Source organism: Meleagris gallopavo, chromosome 1, assembly GCF_905368555.1.
Source record: "Meleagris gallopavo chromosome 1, MGAL_WU_HG_1.1, whole genome shotgun sequence".
In the NCBI taxonomy this organism is placed as follows: Eukaryota; Metazoa; Chordata; class Aves; order Galliformes; family Phasianidae; genus Meleagris; species Meleagris gallopavo.
Window position 1 is genome coordinate 44974852 of NC_139404.1, and position 17537 is coordinate 44992388.

Genomic DNA, 17537 nt, shown 5'->3' on the forward strand with positions numbered 1-17537 from the left:
CTGGAGGTTCCCTTAGGCCAGCTCCAAGCACTTCTTCACCCGTTTCCAGGCAAATGAAGACAGACTCATCCTTGCACCTAAAGTAATTAATATTAAGGAATTCTTTTGTCTGAGGCTGAGTCTATTAAAAAATGTTAAGTGAACCAAAATGCCTGATAAAATTGTTTTGTTGTTTACTTATAAAATCTCATTTTTAAATAGTTTGAAATAAAAGTGAAAAATCAACCAGTAATTGTTCAAGCAGGTGCTACAGTTTTTCACTCAAAGGTCTGAGACTCTTCGGAGCCCTTTCCTTATCAGGCACTCAGTTTTCCTTGTGTAGGCACTCAGCTTCTGAGTCTCAGCCGCACTGCAAATCCTGTTGCTCGGAGATGCTTGCAGAGGTCCTCTTCCTGTTGCTCTTCCATACAAAGCAGTTAAACACATGCAGGAATTCTTGAGAGACATAATTTAGCAGGACAAAACTGGCGTCAATCAAATCTTGCAACTGCACTTTCTAAGGACACCTGTACAGTGGAAAATACCTTTTGTTTTCAAGCTCAGGAGTAGTCTCCCACGGCTCTGAACCCAGATCATCCTTCCTTGTCGATATTTTCTTGACCTGCTCTCCTGGGATCTCAAGCCCCTTCACATGGGAGCTTGAGACACGATGGACATTTTGTTATACTTACATGGGGCCTGCCTTTAGTCTAGATGTTAGCAAATTTCTGAACGATGTTGGAGCTAACAAAGAAAAGGAATGTCCGAGGGTGGGTTTGCACTCCTATTCAGAGAAGAGAAGGACAGAGAAATGCCCTCTCTGCACCTCCGTGTTCTGCACCAGGCTGCCCAGAGGCCTGGCTCACGGCCTGCGTTTCCACCAAGCCCTGGCTATAAGCCTGGGGAGCCACGTCCTGTCCCTGCCGTGCACAAAGCGCTCCCAGTGTGTGACCCCGCTCCTTGGCCAGGCGCTGAGACCTTTTCTTCTGCTCTCAGGGCTTGTTCTGCATGACAGTGCTTGTGTCTTAACACGGCTTTTGTGCAGCAAGCTCAGCCCGGGGATTTGCTGCAGATCTCCCACCGTGCTCCACGGATATGGGACCCCACTTTGCTGGGACCGCTGGGAAAAGCCGGAGTGACAAAGGGCAGCTGTGTGGCACAGCGCCTGCACCCCCGTACTTGTGTAGGCTGAGGTCTCGGCCGCCTTCCTGCAGCACCTTGCAGCGAGGTGTCAGTCCTTCCCAGCGCAAAGCACTGCATGGAACCACATCCCCGGGTGGGGCTGGGGTTAACGAAATGATTTCGGGTCACAGAGTTTGCTTCTGCTTCAGCCAAGCTGAATATCCAGTTTCATACTACGCTAAGTGCACGCATCCTGTGGGAGCTGTGTGTGCCTGCAGACCCGAATCTACACGTAGTCACATTGACAAATCACCCATTTCAGACCGGGCTTGATCTGACACAAACACAACCTGTAATTCCATTAACGAGGTACCTCATTTGGTTTGCTCCTCTTATTTTTTTTTCTCTGCACATTCTATAACACTTTATTCCCCTTTCTTCTGTTTGGTGCCTGTCTTCTTTACGTGAATTTCGGCCGTACTCTTTAATAGGCTGTTGAATTTCAGTAAGCTTGTAAAATACTCTGCTTGCTTGTTACCGAGCGTCTCCGCTTTGCTCGGTACCGCCGTTGAGAATCAGGTCCTTAAAGTTCATCTGTACATGGAAACAACAAATCGGGATTTGGGGAAAACCTCGCTGCCGTGACACAATGACGGTGTCTCCGCCTTCAGATGTAAATGTCTGCGCAAAAGCTGCTTTTAAATTAAACTGTGGCACAGTTCGGTGAAGTTTAGCCAAAGAATGTCTTTGAATAGAAACGCTTAAACGATACATTAGGATTTGGTTACAGACTTTGCATTTGTTTTCTGAACCAAATGTAAAACAATTGTGCGGCGGCCCACTGGAGACAAGATTGTCTGTGTTAACGATCAGTGCTCAAGCGTTTTAGATTTCAATCTTAAATTAGCAATTTAAAGACAACAATGAATGATTTTCATGCTTGTCAGTTCTGATTAATGTAACATTAACCCCAAGAGAACGCTACATCGCTCCACCACTTTAATTCAAGTTGCAAGGGAGCAGCCCTGGGAAACGAGGAGAGGATTTGGGTTTGTGTTTTTTTTTTGTTGTTGTTTTGGTTTGGTTTGGGTTTTTTTTTGAACTCGAATTGTAACGTTGCCTATTGCTGCTGTCTCTTTCTTACTGCGGGCTCGTGGCTGTTATTTTCTGTCTTTTTCCAAGTTTTGTGACAACGAGAGGTTTCCTATATTGCACCACAACGACGTAACGCAATTTCAGCGCTTCCTCTGGGTAGCAGCGCTGATTTTGCCATTCTTGTGTCGGTGCTGCGGAACCGCTGCTCACGGCATCGATCTGATCTCTGGAGGGCAAAACTGCTCCGAGAATGCACAGGAAATTTATATGCTTCTCCCCTGCTGAGTAAATAACAGAGAGATGAAACAAAACCAAAACGTGAAAGCAGCACATAAAATAATGGCAGTATTGCTGTAAAAGTGGTTGCTTTTTGATTTTGCTGTAATTTTCCCGACTGTAGAACAGAGGGTTGCATGTTTCTGTTCAGTATCTCCAGTGTAGGGCTGTGAGAGAGGCGTGTAAGGGAATGGCGGTCAAAAGGGGAGAGCAGTAGAGCATTGCCGTGTGGTGTGGCTCAGTGTGCGATTGGGCCTGCAGCTCCCTTGTCCCTCACAGAGCAGCATCAAGCACAGTCCACAGCAAGGTCTGGTGTCGGCATGGATACTGTTCCCCAGAAGAACATAATATATATAGGATCATAGAATGGCCTGAGTTGAAAGGGACCACGATGATCATCTAGTTTCAAACCCCTGCTATATGCAGGGTTGCCAACCACCAGACCAGGCTGCCTAGAGCCACACACAGCTTTGCCTTGAATGCCTCCAGGGATGGGGCATCCACAACCTCCCTGGGCAATCTGTTCCAGTGCATCACCACCCTCTATGTGAAAAACTTCCTCCTAATATCTAACCTAAACCCCCCCATCTCAGTTTAAGACCATTCCCCCTTGTCCTGTCACTATCCACCCATGCAAACAGCCATTCCCCCTCCTGTTTATAAACTCCCTTCAAGTACTGGAAGGCCACAATGAAGTTTCTCCAGAGCCTTCTCTTCTCCAAGCTAAACAAGCCCAGTTCCCTCAACCTTTCTTCATAGGAGAGGTTCTCCAGCCCTCTGATCATCTTAGTGGCCCTCTTCTGGACTCACTCCAAGAGCTCCACATCCTTCCTGTACTGGGGGCCCCAGGCCTGGATGCAGTACTCCAGATGGGGCCTCACAAGAGCTGAGTAGAGGGGGACAATCACCTCCCTCTCCCTGCTGGCCACCCCTTTTCTAATGCAGCCCAGAACACAGTTGGCCTTCCAGACTGCAAACACACATGCTGGCTCATGTCCATCTCATCCACCAGAACCCCCAGGTCTTTCTCCGCAGGGCTGCTCTCAAGGAGGTCTTTCCCCAGTTTGTAAAAATACCTGGGATTGCGCCGACCCAAGTGCAGCACCCTGCACTTGGCCTTGTTGAACCTCTGGGATGTGGTGCTGTGATCGCAGTGTGTTCACTCATCCCTCCTGCTCCTTCTGCTCTTCATGCATGGCTAAAGGAGGACTCTGAGGCTGCGTGAGATGGAAAAAGCAAAACAAAGCACAGCAAACCTTGGAAAGTTTTAACTCTCCAAATCATAGCTATTAGATGAACACTTCTGTATACAAACTTATCATGACTTCCAAATAGTCCAAATATATTCTCTGATGGTTGCAATAGCACTCACCCAGCAACCTCTCTAAGGAAAAAAGCAAAGACCTTAAATCTTCAGCAGAGACACAGAAAAAAACTGCTTTCTTCTATCCCAGCTGTTTATATCTATTTGTGTGTTTCCAAGGGCTTAGGCCACATTTTGTTTTGCTTCCCTCCTGTTGCTGCCTAAACACTGACATAAGAGCCAGCAGCTGCCTCACATGAGACCGTCATGCTGGGATAAAGGCACAGAAAGACCTTCTGCACAGTGTGCGCTTTCTGTGCTTTCTGAATTTCCACTGAATCCAGGGGGAATAGGAGGATTTGCAAGAAACACAGAGCTGCTCTTGAAGCATGGTTTATGCTTCACGTATTTATTTTTCCATTGTATGTGTGTATTTGGAAGCATTCACATATTTACAGAAGATGGGTACATGTTCAGACACACATATATGCATACACATGGTGCCTCATCAATGCAACGTGACTTTCCACTTATATCAGAGGAGTGCTGAAGAGCCCCAGATGCTGGCAGTGGATCTCCTGCACGAGCGGGCATCTGAGCACCCACCCCAGCCGTGTGCCAGCAGTGGGTGGCTGACAGCAGATCCTGGAGGAGGGTTGCCCAAGGCAGGGTGCAGCTTTGCCTTTGTGCATGCTTCCCCAGCCCAGAGGTGCACTGTGTCCCTCCCTTGAGATTCTACTAGCTCTGAGATGCTGATGTATCAGCCAACTTCTGGACTGCACATGAGGAAGCAGCCACATAGTCCCTTTCTCACAAACTCTGATGGGATGATGGCAGCATCCTGCTCCCTCAAACGTGCTGCAAATCCATAATGAGAGGAAGTTCCTACAGTGAAGAGGATGCCTTTTAAAGGATGACATAGGAACAAGGGATAGGAGAGGAAGTGTGTGGTATTGATTTATGGTAGCTGTCATGCTCCTTGGACTGCTTCACCTGCATGGGGCCAAATAGCAGCAATCTCTTCTGGGTGACAGCTGGCTTTCCAGAACTTGAAGTGCCTCTCAGAAAGCCCTCATGCAGGGAAAAGAGAAAAATTAGGAACATCTGGATCCATGCTGGAATACTACTTAGGTTTTCTCCTCATGGGGAGTTCCCCCCTCAGGCAGTGCTGGAGGTAAGGCTGGAAGGCTCGTGTCACACATCGGAGGAGCTGGCCCCACTGTGCTCCAGTCCCTGGGTCCCTGCCTGCTGGGCTGAGGCAGAGCTGTGCTCCTGCATGGCAGTCAGCAGGGGGATTCCCCAGCTCGCTCCCCCACGCCCTGGATGCCAGCAAGAAGGGAAAAAGGAAGTGAGGACAGTAATACTGCAAGACAAGAGTACTGCTTCCAGGTCTGAGGCCCCCAGTACAAGAAAGACATGGAGCTGTTAGAGAGGGTACAGAGGAGGGCCACAAAGATGATCACAAGGCTGGAGCACCTCCCCTATGAAGACAGGCTGAGGGAGCTGGGCTTGTTCAGCCTGGAGAAAAGAAGGCTGTGGGGTGACCTCATTGCAGGCTTTCAGTACCCAAAGGGAGCCTACAAACAGGAGGGGAATCAACTCTTTACAAGGGTACATAACAGCAGGACAAGGGGAAATGGTTTTAAGTTGAGGGAGGGAAGATTCAAGTTGGATGTCAGGTGGAAGTTTTTTACTGTGAGAGTAGTGAGGTGCTGGAACAGGCTGCCCAGAGAGGTTGTGGATGCCCCGTCCCTGGAGGTGTTCAAGGTGAGGTTGGATGGGGTCCTGGGCAGCCTGGTCTAGTATTAGACAATGAGGTTGATGGCCCTGCATGCAGCAGGGGCAATGGAGCTTGATGTTCCTTGAGGTCCCTTCCAACCCAAGACATTCTATGATTCTATGATGATGTTCTGGCTTTGCCCAGGCCTGGAAGAAAGTTTTGGCTTTTTGGCCTAACCCAGGCTTTTGGCCTAACCCAGGCTTTTGACCATTTCTGATTACACAGTAATGACATTTAGCTCAGTTTGCTCTGCAGTCACTCAGTGCTGCTGCTGCAAGGGTTCATGAAAGCTGCATTTACAAAACAGATGAGACAGTGGTTTACGTGGGATGGTGTAATTGTCGTGGCTCTGCTGCCAAGCTATGCAGGAAGCAGGGCTCGTGACAGGCTTTGTGCTGTTTGTAAGCAGAGCACAGAGAGATTCGGAAGGTCACTTTAAGAACTACTAATTGGAAGCATAGTTCTGGAAATGCTTAAACCTAATACGGCTACAACTGCCTCCTCGCTGTACTACAACTTCAGCAATTCAAGGAAACGCGCTTCTTGTTTGTTTACTTAAACCCTCAGCAACAATTTAGGTAGAGGAAGGTTCACTGCTTATCTCCTTTCATCATTCACTTGTTTTTGTACTCCACAAAAAGTGTGTGAAAGTAATGCAATAAAATGGAATTGTGAAACCACTGACGGTAGTAAAGTGCATTTGGCTGTTAAGATCTTTAAAATCACACTGCTTTTTAAATTGTTTTTATTTATTTCTTTATTTTCATTTCTAATTTTCTAGACTTCAAAGTAATAGTATCTTTCTGAACTGCTAGACTTTCCACCAAAATTATTTTTTTGGGCAGACCCCTGCTCAAAGTGTACATTGACCTGGGAATGAAGTGTAAGGCGTCTGTCCTTCTCTACCCTTAGGGGTTCTGTTTTCAAACATATATATACTAAAGTAGGTTTAAGTGCTTTTTCTCTATGAAGAATGGCTGGTACAGCACATCTATCTGTTTTTGTCATGTGGAGGATCACAGTGTCACACAGAACCACAGGTTAATTCCTGTGTGGGGTGAGGAGGTGTCAGGTCTACACTCCTGTTCTGAGCAGGAGCAGCCATGAAATCAGAGCAGATTGCTCAGGATTGCATCCAGATGAGTCTTCGAAACCTCCAAGGGACAGGGGCAGATGGGATTTGTGCATCCCTCCAGGTTGTTCAAACCAGTGCCAGATGAGGGGTACATTGTGATGGCTGTTAGGTACTCCCGCCGCCAACAAGGCCCTCACTGGACTGCTGCATCCAGTTACAGGCACCATATCTTAAGGAAACTGGGGGGAAAATAGCAAAGGCAAGAAAAAGGACAAAACCCTAAGCAGTTAGGGGAGGCTGCGGGAAATGGATTTGCTTAGCCTGGATGTAAAATGGGTGTATGTGGAGCAGAATTGAGGAGAAATGGTAACGAAGGTCTTCAACAGGCAGAGAAGTTTTTTGTATAGCAGGTGATAATCACTAGACTTTGTTAGCCTTTGGAGGAATGCAGAACAAAATATGCATAATTTTCAGCACAGATCACGTAGGTTACATATAGGGAAAAACATGGACTTACTGCCATTGATTTATTTATTTTTTTAATAAATGAGATGAATTTGTGTCAGAGCAGATCTAATAGTGGCTTAGCTCTGCCTAACAATCAGGATTTCTTGGGGTCACATTTTGTCCTGCTGTTCTCCAACTCATTGCTGGAACCCTGGGAATCAGGAACTGGGATTCTGCTCACACTTCTACTAGTAGCTTGTCTGACACCAAAGAGACCCCAGGGCCTTTGACTGCTCTATCTTTTCTGTGATCTGGCTCATGAAAGCCAGTGTTGTGAACCTGATGGTGAGATACGGGACAAGAACAAGACATCTTTGCTCTTATTTTACATTGCAGGGCCTTAATCTTAGAATCATAGAAACATAGAATGGTTTGGTTTGGAAGGGACTCTTAAGATCATCCAGTTTCAACCTCCCTGCTATAGGCAGGGACACCTCCCACTAGACCAGGTTGCTCAAAGCCCTATCCAGACTGATCTTGAATGCCTCTAGGGTGGGAACATCCACAGCTTCTCTAGACAACCTGTTCCTGTGTCTCATGAACCTCATATTAAAGAATTTCTTCCTAATGTCTGATCTAAATCTACCCTCTTCCAGTTTAAAGCCATTTCCCCTTGTCCTGTTGCTACATGCCCTCATAAAAAGTCCCCCCCCCCAGCTTTCTGTAGGCCTCTTTCAAATACCGGAAGGCTGCTATAAAGTCCCTCTGGAGCCTTCTTTTCTCCAGGCTGAAGTCCCCCAGCTCTATCAGCCTGACCCTGTAAGGGAAGTGCTTCTACCCTCTGATCATCTTTGTGGCCCTTCTCTGGACTTGATCCAACAACTCAATGCCCTTCTAGTTTTGGGGGCCCCAGAACTGGACACAGTACTCCAAGTTGGGTCTCATGAGAGCAGAGTAGAAGGGCAGAATCACCTCCCTCGACCTGCTGGTCATGCTTCTCTTGATGCAACCTAGGAAATGGTTGGCCTTCTGAGCTGCAAGCACGTGTTGCCAGCTCATGCTGAGTCTTTCATCAACTGACATCTCCAAGTCCTTCTCCTCACAGCTGCTCTCAAGTCATTCTCTGCCAAACCTGTATCTGTGCTTGCGATTTCCCCAACCCATGTGTAGGACCTTGCACTTGGCCTTGTTGAACTCCATGAGTTTGGTATACGCCCACCTTGAGCCTGTCCAGGTCCCTCTGGATGACATCCCTTCCATCTAGTATGTCAACTACACCACTCATCTTGGTGTCATCTGCAAACTTGCTGAGGATGCACTCAATCCCACTGTCCATGTTGCCTACAAAGATGTTACATAGCACCAGTCTCAGAAATGACCCCTGAGGAATGCCACTCATCACAGGTCTCCACTTGGACACTGAGCCGTTGACTGCAACCCTCTGAGTGCAACCGTCCAGCCAACAATGCAACCATCCAGCCAATCTTTATGAAAAGGGCAGTGTTTTGGGATATTACAAAATCCTATTTTCTTAGGGTTTAAGCAAAGAAGAGAGGCAACTCCTACAGTACATGTGCTTTTGTATCACCTATTCCTTCCATACCATTGCTGTCTCCTCAAGGCTCATTGATGTGCACAGGAGGCCTTCACAGAAGTCAGCTTCAACCTGGGTCACCGGCAGAGATGCCAGAAAGTGAGCATTAGGTTAATGAATCATTGCCTATTCTTCAGTCTCACAGACAGGATACACACTGCTAACACAGAGCAGGATCCTGTCATTGTGACCACCAGGCTTGGTGCCATCCAGTCATGGGTACTGTAACTGTAGGATGAAAGGCTAGGTTTTCCACTGAGACTCTCAAGCTGAAGCAAAAATAAGGAAAAAAAAAAATAGCACAGGCAGCAAAGTAGAAAGAAAGATGGAGAAAATATCACTGCTCTTGCAACACAGCTAGGCCCATAGAGAAAACACACATAATTCCTTGGGCACGTCAGCAGTAAATTTTCAAAAGCAGCAGTAGGAAGGAACTTGTTTGTGGTGCTCACCATGGCGATGCCACAGGCATTTCCTGCTCTAATTATAGATGCTGTGGTTATCCTGGCACGAGCTGGGGCACTACACAGGCTTTGCTACTCTGCTCCCACACGGTGAGCTGCGGTGTATGGCCCTTAAATGGCGTGATAACCGATGATAAGTGCCGGGGCTTTCCAGCGGGGACCATTGTAGGGGTTTTGTGGTGGGAGGATGGCAACCACAGTGAAGAGCTTTAAAATGAAGTCATTTAAAGTGAAAGGTGAAACAGCAGGAGCCTGTGGGCATTTGCAAAGACATCCAGGCTGTTGTATGGGAAACAAAAGAGTCACTGTGACTGCAAATGCATCCGCTTTTTTAGACGGTGTCCTCAGTTAACAGCACTATTTTTACATTTTAAAATACTTGTGATTATTCCCTTTTTTTCCCATGCAATTTTCTTAAACACCAACCAGCATTCTTCTCGAATTCCTGACTTCGCTTTTTTTCCTGGTACAAACTGACCCCTACGGGCCCAATGCTGCAGCTCAGCTCTTGCTCCCTGGTGCACGGCACTGGGCAAGGTGTGTACAGGCTCCTTCCATGCAGGTCAGAGATTTTAACTTTTCTTCGTGGGGAAACAGTGCTATCTTTCTGCTGTACTCTTCATTTGAAGCTCTTAAAGAACCTGAGAAATGTTAACGCCTCACGCCTCTCGGGTGTTGACATGTAGGAGATGGTTGGGCATCCCTAGGCATGGCCTGGCGTGGATCTGGCTCCTCAGTCTTGCTGCAAGCAGCAGTTGCACTGCACTGAGTTGGCCTGCCCTGAATTTAGGAAAAACAGAATCACAGAATCACTGAGGTTGGAAAAGACCTCTAAGATTATCTAGTCCAGCCATCAACCCATCCCCACCATGCCCACTAACCATGTCCCTCAGTGCCACATCCACATGGTTCTGGAACACCTCCAGGGATGGTGACCCCACCACTTCCCTGGGCAACCTTTGCTACTGCAGCACTGCTCTTTCAGAGGAGAAATTTTTCCTAATATCTAACCTGAGTAATGTGTGGAGCTCTGCTGCTTGTCCCTTATCCTGTTTATGTTTGGGATAGGTTTGGAATGATGTCACGTGACTCATATTTTGAATGATTTAAAAATGTTGGTTTGACTATCTTTACCAGAATGCCTTTTTCTGGAGGGGCAAGCAGGTGTGAGGTTCTGCCTGACATCACCCAGTGCTGCCAGTTGCTCTGCCCAGGGGAAAGGAGAGATTCACCACATGCCACTGAGTAGAGAGAAGTAAAAGGGAAAAGTCACAGCCCTGATTTTGCACCTCTGCCAGTGTGACTGCAGGAGTCCCAGGGCAGTGTCAGAGCTCTAAGAGGGTCCCAGAGGAGCATCCTGTTCAAATCACTGATATTTTGTGGGGTTGGGGCCTGGCCTGTGCGGCCTGGAGCTGACAGCCTGTAAAAGTAGAGGCTGAAATCTTTTATTCCCTACACAAGTGGAGCACAGCCCATAAAGACTCCTGTACTCATTCAATCCATCATCCAAGATGAATAAAAGCAGTAAGGGTAGTGATTACCATCTCACCATGTGCGCAGAAAAACAGACAGTGAGGAATAGGAATGGCTGACCCTGTGGTCCCACAGGCCACACAGTAGCCGTGCCCACGTACAGGGCTGGGAAAGTAGTGAGGGCGTAGATAAATGCTGGGGGAGGCTGTTCCCACAGCAGGGGCATATCCTTCTGACAAAGCACTGCCACTTCATTTATTTTGCTTCCTGAACAGTTTAATACCTGGAATTTTGTCCTCCTGGCAGCTCAGTGGTTTCTTGTTTATATTCATTTAATTTCAAAGGAAGATGTTCTGTTGACATTCGTAAAATACACACTGTTTCTCGTGCTGAATCCTTAGAAAAATCTTGAAGTTGCTGCTTGGGGGTAATAAGCGCTGTCCTTCCTTACTTCATGCAGGACTGAAATGCATAAACCAGATGCTACTCCCGGTTTAGAAATCAGAAGCCTAGGGAATTGCTTTTCCAGATTGAGTACCTAAATAAAGAACCGTGTCAAGGCTCCATAACTCAGGCAAGGTAACATACACTGAGTGTTGGGAGCCAAATGGCACCAAAAAAAGTTGAAGAGTCAAGTACAAATTCACCCGCTCCACCTAACTCACTATCTATATATCATCTCTGAGAGGAAATAATTCATTCCAGAGGGCTGCACTGACACCACCGCTGCAGGAGTTGTTGAACTACTTTGGATAGGCTGTTGCTGTTTGGGACAATGTAAATATATCTGTGGATTAAATAATCTCTGGCTGTGATGTGCTGGAAATGAAAGACAAGGTTTCTCTAGGTCAACGGTTGCTGCCCTTCAGGATGCTTGCTCTGCCTGGGTGCTTGAGGTTTTTTTTGTATATGCTGCACACAAAGTCCTTGGCCTTTTGCATGGTCACCTACAGAAGAACCAGGGCACTGTCCTAAAAGAAACAAGTGGTGATGTGGCATTACTTTGGGTAGAGGCTTTTGGGCTTCTTTACGAAGTAAGCCCAGTATCAGAGAAAGAACTGTGTTTTTCTGGGGAAGTTCTGAGCCAGATCGTATTGCCAAAATGTCACTTGAGCCACCAGTTACTTATAGTCACACATGTGGACAATTTTCTTTTTTTTTGATGTGTTTATATACACAAGTGCATTTAGCCGTGGCTGCGTACCTGTGTGAAACAGCTGGCTACGCCATGTGGTGTTCCTGCTGTTCTCTAGTGAGAGGACTCAGAAAAGCTGGGATAGGCTGCAAGGCCTTATCCCTGATGGGAATACTTCAATGCCAAGAAGAGCAAGGACAAGAGATGACAGGAGTGCTATCACTGCAAAGCTCCATGTGTTCTGGCACACAGCAGCACAGACTGTGAAGGTTTAGGTGATGGCAAAAGCATGGTCTTCAGTCTTTTCCCTACCACTTATGGTTCAGAATGCATTTGAAGTAAGGAATTGTTCTTTATTTTTAAAGTATTTGCACAGTGAATAGACATCAGGCATCAATTTCTTCCCCTTGTGCTAAAAAGGTGAAAAACTTCTTTGAACACTGCCCTTCTACTTCGCATTCCCACGCCTGCCCCAGTGCTTGACATGGCAGAAGCATCAGGGAGAGGACTTGCATGGAGCACAGGCAGACGAGGCAAACCCAGCTTCTGCCATTTCTTTGTTCAGCAGTTTTCAAGACAAGAGTAACGCTAAGCTAAGAGTTTTCGGTAACAGAGCTCGCAAAACCTTGGACCTAAGGAAACCTACAGTTTAACATTCTGCCATAAGAGGGCAGTCTGAGATAATCACACAAATAAGTTACCTTGCTCAGGACATTTTTTTCTCATAAAAAAAAAAAATGATAGAAACAAATGATTTGCCTCAAAATAAAACCTCACTTTTAATTTGAGAAGGATTTTGTTTTCAGTTCATTTACATAAAATGAGTGCATCAGAGGAGCATTTACAGTAAGTACAATGAGTTTCTGCTTTCCGAGAAAAGAAGAGCCATAGCCCAAGTCCTTAACTCAGGAGTCAGAGGGGTTGACATTCAGCTTCATTTAGCTATGTTCACATACTGAGAACACGGGGCTGGTATTTTCAGAAGAAAAACTGTGGTCTACTGCGGCATCTTCAGAGGACCGTTTGTGAGGCTCTCAGGCCTTGCTCCCTTAGCAGGAGGCTGGGTACAGCAAAAAGTGGGCTGGCAACGACCAGCCTGCTAATTCCTGCTGAGTTTTTCCCATTGCACGTAATCTCCAGTGTTGGAAAGGAAAAACCCAGCCTGGTGTGGGGCTTTGTAAGGCTGCCTGCTGCTAGGCTGATTGCTGTGCTCTGGAAGAGAAAATCTCATCCTCTCTAAGCCCAAACTTGTCTTCCTGTGGTGCTGGGCAAGGCACTTGGCTCCCCTAAGCATAAGCCTTCGATAAATGGATGCAGGATACTTCCCATAGCATTGTTTGCTGGCTACCTCTTGCAGTGCTTCAGCCCCTGGCTGCTGTGCTTGCTCCATTCCCTGGCACAAAAGGAAGGCCCAGGGGCAGGGAGGATGAGCACTGTGAAGGCCGCTGCCTCTCAGGGTGCTGCTGAGGGACTGGTGGGACAGTGAGGACAGCCCCAAAGCTGGCTGTGAGCTGCAGTTCCAAAGCTGGAAGAACTGCTGTGGCACCACATCTTCCTTTTTGATTTGCTTGGGCATCACGGTGGCTCAACCAGAGCCTGAAACTTTCAGAGGCAAAAACATCCTTTCTCTATGCTCTTTATCAAATACAGGGTACATTTCATGCTTTTGCTAGCTCAAGTGAATACATCTGCTTCATGATACAGCTTAAGGACAGCTGTTCATTCAATAAACACTGAAGAGAGAGCAAATGTTGTTTGTGTCCCAGTACCACCCTAGAGGGTGAAAATAATAAATCTCAGCCCCTCTTGCAGGAAGATCTACAAAGGGAGATTTCTGTAGGTTTTTTTTTTTTTTTCTTTTCTGTGTCTTCTTCTGTGTTAATTTTCAAGAGCAGAAAGAAACAAATGAACAAACAAAAAACGAACAAACAAATGAATGTACTCCCTCCTTCAGTGCACTTTTACATATAATGCAATAGCATAAATTGTTAAAAATAAATCACCAGACACTCAGAAACAACAGTCTGTAGGAGGAAGAAATAAAAAATGTCACCACCTCTTCTGCCACCCAAACTCTGACAAACATCCCACATGGATTTCAAGTTTTGGGAGGGAAGGAGATAGAAGGAATGGAGTATCTGACCCTATGCTATCTGCATTGGTTTATTGTCTATTATGGTGAAAAAAAGCTCATTTATTTTGAGCTCAAAGACACAGTGTTTAATAATAAAATTGTTTTGGGAAAATCTGAGGCCAGTCAGATATGTACTGAGTCTTGTTGTAATTACTGCTCATGTTAAAGAAATGTTATTTCTATCAGTAACTAGAAAAGAGAGTTGATTTTGCTTTTGCTGAGGAAGAAGGAATTGTTAATGACAGCAGCTCTTCATCATCTCTGCCATTTTACCTTTAAAATTGAGACTCAAAGTAAGAGAGCAGCCAAATAGCTTCAAAGTCCAATGGGAAGCTACAGTTTGCTATAAATGCACACGGAGGCTTCCTAAGAGCAAGCAGCATTCCTCAGCTGTATATGGGCAGATTCCTTAAATCAGTGCAGTCATGCTCACAGAAGTAAAAAATGGATCTGTCAACTCTGACGAGCAGTTACTTCACTAGTATGCTCCCATGGGAAAGGGAAAAGCAATTTTCCCAACTGAAGGAACTGTTCCTTAATGTGAGATCATTGAAACGCAAGTAACAAACCAAAACAGATGAAATATGTGCAGAGTAAATAGATCAAAGACATTGAGATAATTAATTACCAGCGGTCCAGTTCTCAGAGAAAGCACATCCATTCACAAAGAAGCCACTGTACCCGACACTTCTTAATATTGATGGCCACATCACAGATTTGCTGAAGTTTGTTAATGAGGAAAGGCAGAATTATGATTCCAGATAACTGGCTGGTTAAAAAATTTCTGTTTGTTATGATAGCGCCTTTGCCTATGAATAAACTTCATTGCATTCATAATATTTTATTTTAAGAAAAAGTGCCAAGTCCACTTTTGTATTTACTACTGTGGAAGTTTCCATCTCTATCTGCTAATAGTTTGCGTGTTTGTACAGTCATTTCAAAAGAAGACCCAGCTGCATGGAATCTCAAAACCATATTTTCTTAATTCTTAGTGCGTGGATACTGATATTTTTAATCCCATTACCTCAGCAGGAAAATTTCTACTGTAAGGACAGTGAGTATAGAAAAGATGAAACACTATGCTTGTGCTGGGTCTTTGCCTGCCCACTGAGATGGTCTCATCCCCTGAGGAATTAATGGAATGATATAAAAAAGTAGATTGAACTCACATTGTGCTCCTCTGACAGTGAGTTGAGCTCCTTGAAGGCATGAAAGGCTTGTGGCCAGAGGGCTGTTTTGTGTGCTACCAGCCAGGTGTCAACGGGAACTTCTGATACTTTTGAATCTGCAAAAGGAGAGGTTTGTGAGGCAGATGGATATGCTGGGAGCAGGCACTAAGCTGAGAAATACCTGGAGGAGTTAGGAGGGAAAGATGCTGATGGTAGCACCAGACACTCACCTTGTGTCAAAGCCACAGTGAGTGAGATTTAGACGTTATGTGTATAAACGTCTCTCACATTAAGTATCTAAAGTGTCTCTGAATGGCATTTCGTCCCTTGGGTGCACTGATTGCACCACACAGCTTGGTGTGGTGTACACTGAACACTGAATTCAAGGTGCATCCTCACCAGTACAGAGGGATGATCACCTCCCTAAACTGAGCTTCAGCCTTTGCTGTGACATCCAGAACTATCAGTCTTGAAGGTGCAATTTCTGTAGATATATAATGCAGATCTGCAGTTAAACGCTGACTCAGGAACCCCACTCCCACAAGCCAGTCCAAAGACTGGACTTTCTGAAAGTTGCAGGAAAGCTGGGGGAGTGCATGTTGGCAGCAAGAACAGCCTCTGTTTAGTATCTGAGCACTTGGGCTTTTTTAAAGGAGTTTCATCCATCTACGTGGTTGTGATCCATGATTTATTAATGGCTGGAAACTGGTCATGAAATGTACAGTGATGACCATGTTCTCCTTTGAGAGAACATTAATGTGCTCAAGCTTGCTGAATGCAGGCTTTTTTTCTATATTTTAGCTGCTGTTCTTGGTAACATTCAAAGGAGGCCATGCGCCTTCCTCAGCTCAGGGCCGGCCTACATGGCCTTCTTGAACATGGCTCCTGTCCATCTGCACATCTCTGTCACAGTTTCAGGCAATGCTCCAGCTTTGAATTCCCTGCTGGGGTCAAGGCAAGGGAGGGAGGGAACAACAGCCACGCTCCCCAGGGAAGGGGAAGAAGGGCAAATGGTGCTGGTGCTGTGGGAGGAGAGGTGGGGAGCTTTGGGGTGTCTGGAAGAGATGGAGGGCTGACCTCCATGGAGCAGGAGAGGAGAGGCTTGGGGGTTTTTGCCCTGCATCTGGCAAAGGTCCTCCTGCTCTCCCAAAACAGTATCCTCCCTCCAGGTTACCAAGCCTCAGCAGAGGAGTTTAAGGAGCAGAAAGAGACAGAGGACAGGCCTGAAGGCTTAGTTTATTTGGCTCAGCATATACTTCTAATTTTAGCCACTATAAGCATAATGGGACTTTTTCTTTATTCCTCTATGCAGCCATGGGGCAGAAAGGGCAGGGGAGCTTAAAAGACTTATTCATGCAAGCAGAGCAGGAGTGCTAAGTCCACTATTTACACTCTGCAAATGTATTTCATTCACATTACTGCAACACGGAGTAAAATGGGTGCAGGCCAGGTGTCTCCTCCATGGCACTATGGTCCAAGCAGAGGCCAGCAACCTCTTTATTTTCTAGTCTGCAAAATAGAAAGCTCACCTATGCAAAAAAGGGCTAAATGGGTATGGCAAGCCACTGAAGCAGAACAAAATTTATGCACGTCTTCTTTTCAGAGTCTGCTAAAAAAAAAAAATCTCCATCATCTCTCTGCATGTACTATTTCAAGCAGAATGATTTCCCAGCTAGTAGAGCAAAAATAGTTCGAGACATTGTTGGCCTTTTGAATAATTCCTGCCTCCCTTCTCCTGCTTGTGCCAGGCAAATTTGTTTTGCTGACCTTCAGCACAGTTTATGCTGAATATTTAGAGGTGTTATGGTCAGGCATCCAGGCTGTAGCTTGGCAAAACATTAGTACAAACACAGAAGAAAAGGCAAACATCTTCATAAGTTGCATGCCTGAGTTGATTTAACTGTACTAATATATCTTTCTCCTACTGAGAGAATGTGCCAACCTGAAATGAACCATTATTTTAAGTTTGTATGAATTAAAAGTCGGGGCCAAAATAGGAATGTTGTGTTTCATAAAGCCTGTAGCAGGGCTGGGGTGGGACAGGAGAACTACATGATAGGATGCTGCCTTTTCTCAGGGGGCTCCAGCAGCCGGAAGAGAGAGGGAGAGCAGCTCTTGGGACCTGCCTGGCAGACCCTGTCATCTCCTCCACACTCCATGTCTGGGATCACCCAGAAAATGCTGCGGAGGCTGTGACAGCCATTCATCTTCTTGGGCAGGTGCATCCTGGTCAGGGCTCTGCTCAGCAGGGTCAACCTCCACCTTCTGTGCTCCTGTCCAACTGCAGCACCATTTTTCTTCCAGCTCCACCTTACCCACAGTGCATTATTAACACCTTGCTAGTCCTACAGGATGGAGATACCCAAATAGTTTTCCTTTTCTCACCCTTCCCTGCCTGGAACAGGTTTATTTGCCAGCTCTGCTCAACACAAGGACTAATTTGTATGATAGGAACACCTATTTAAATAGATACTTTTTTATCTACTTCTTT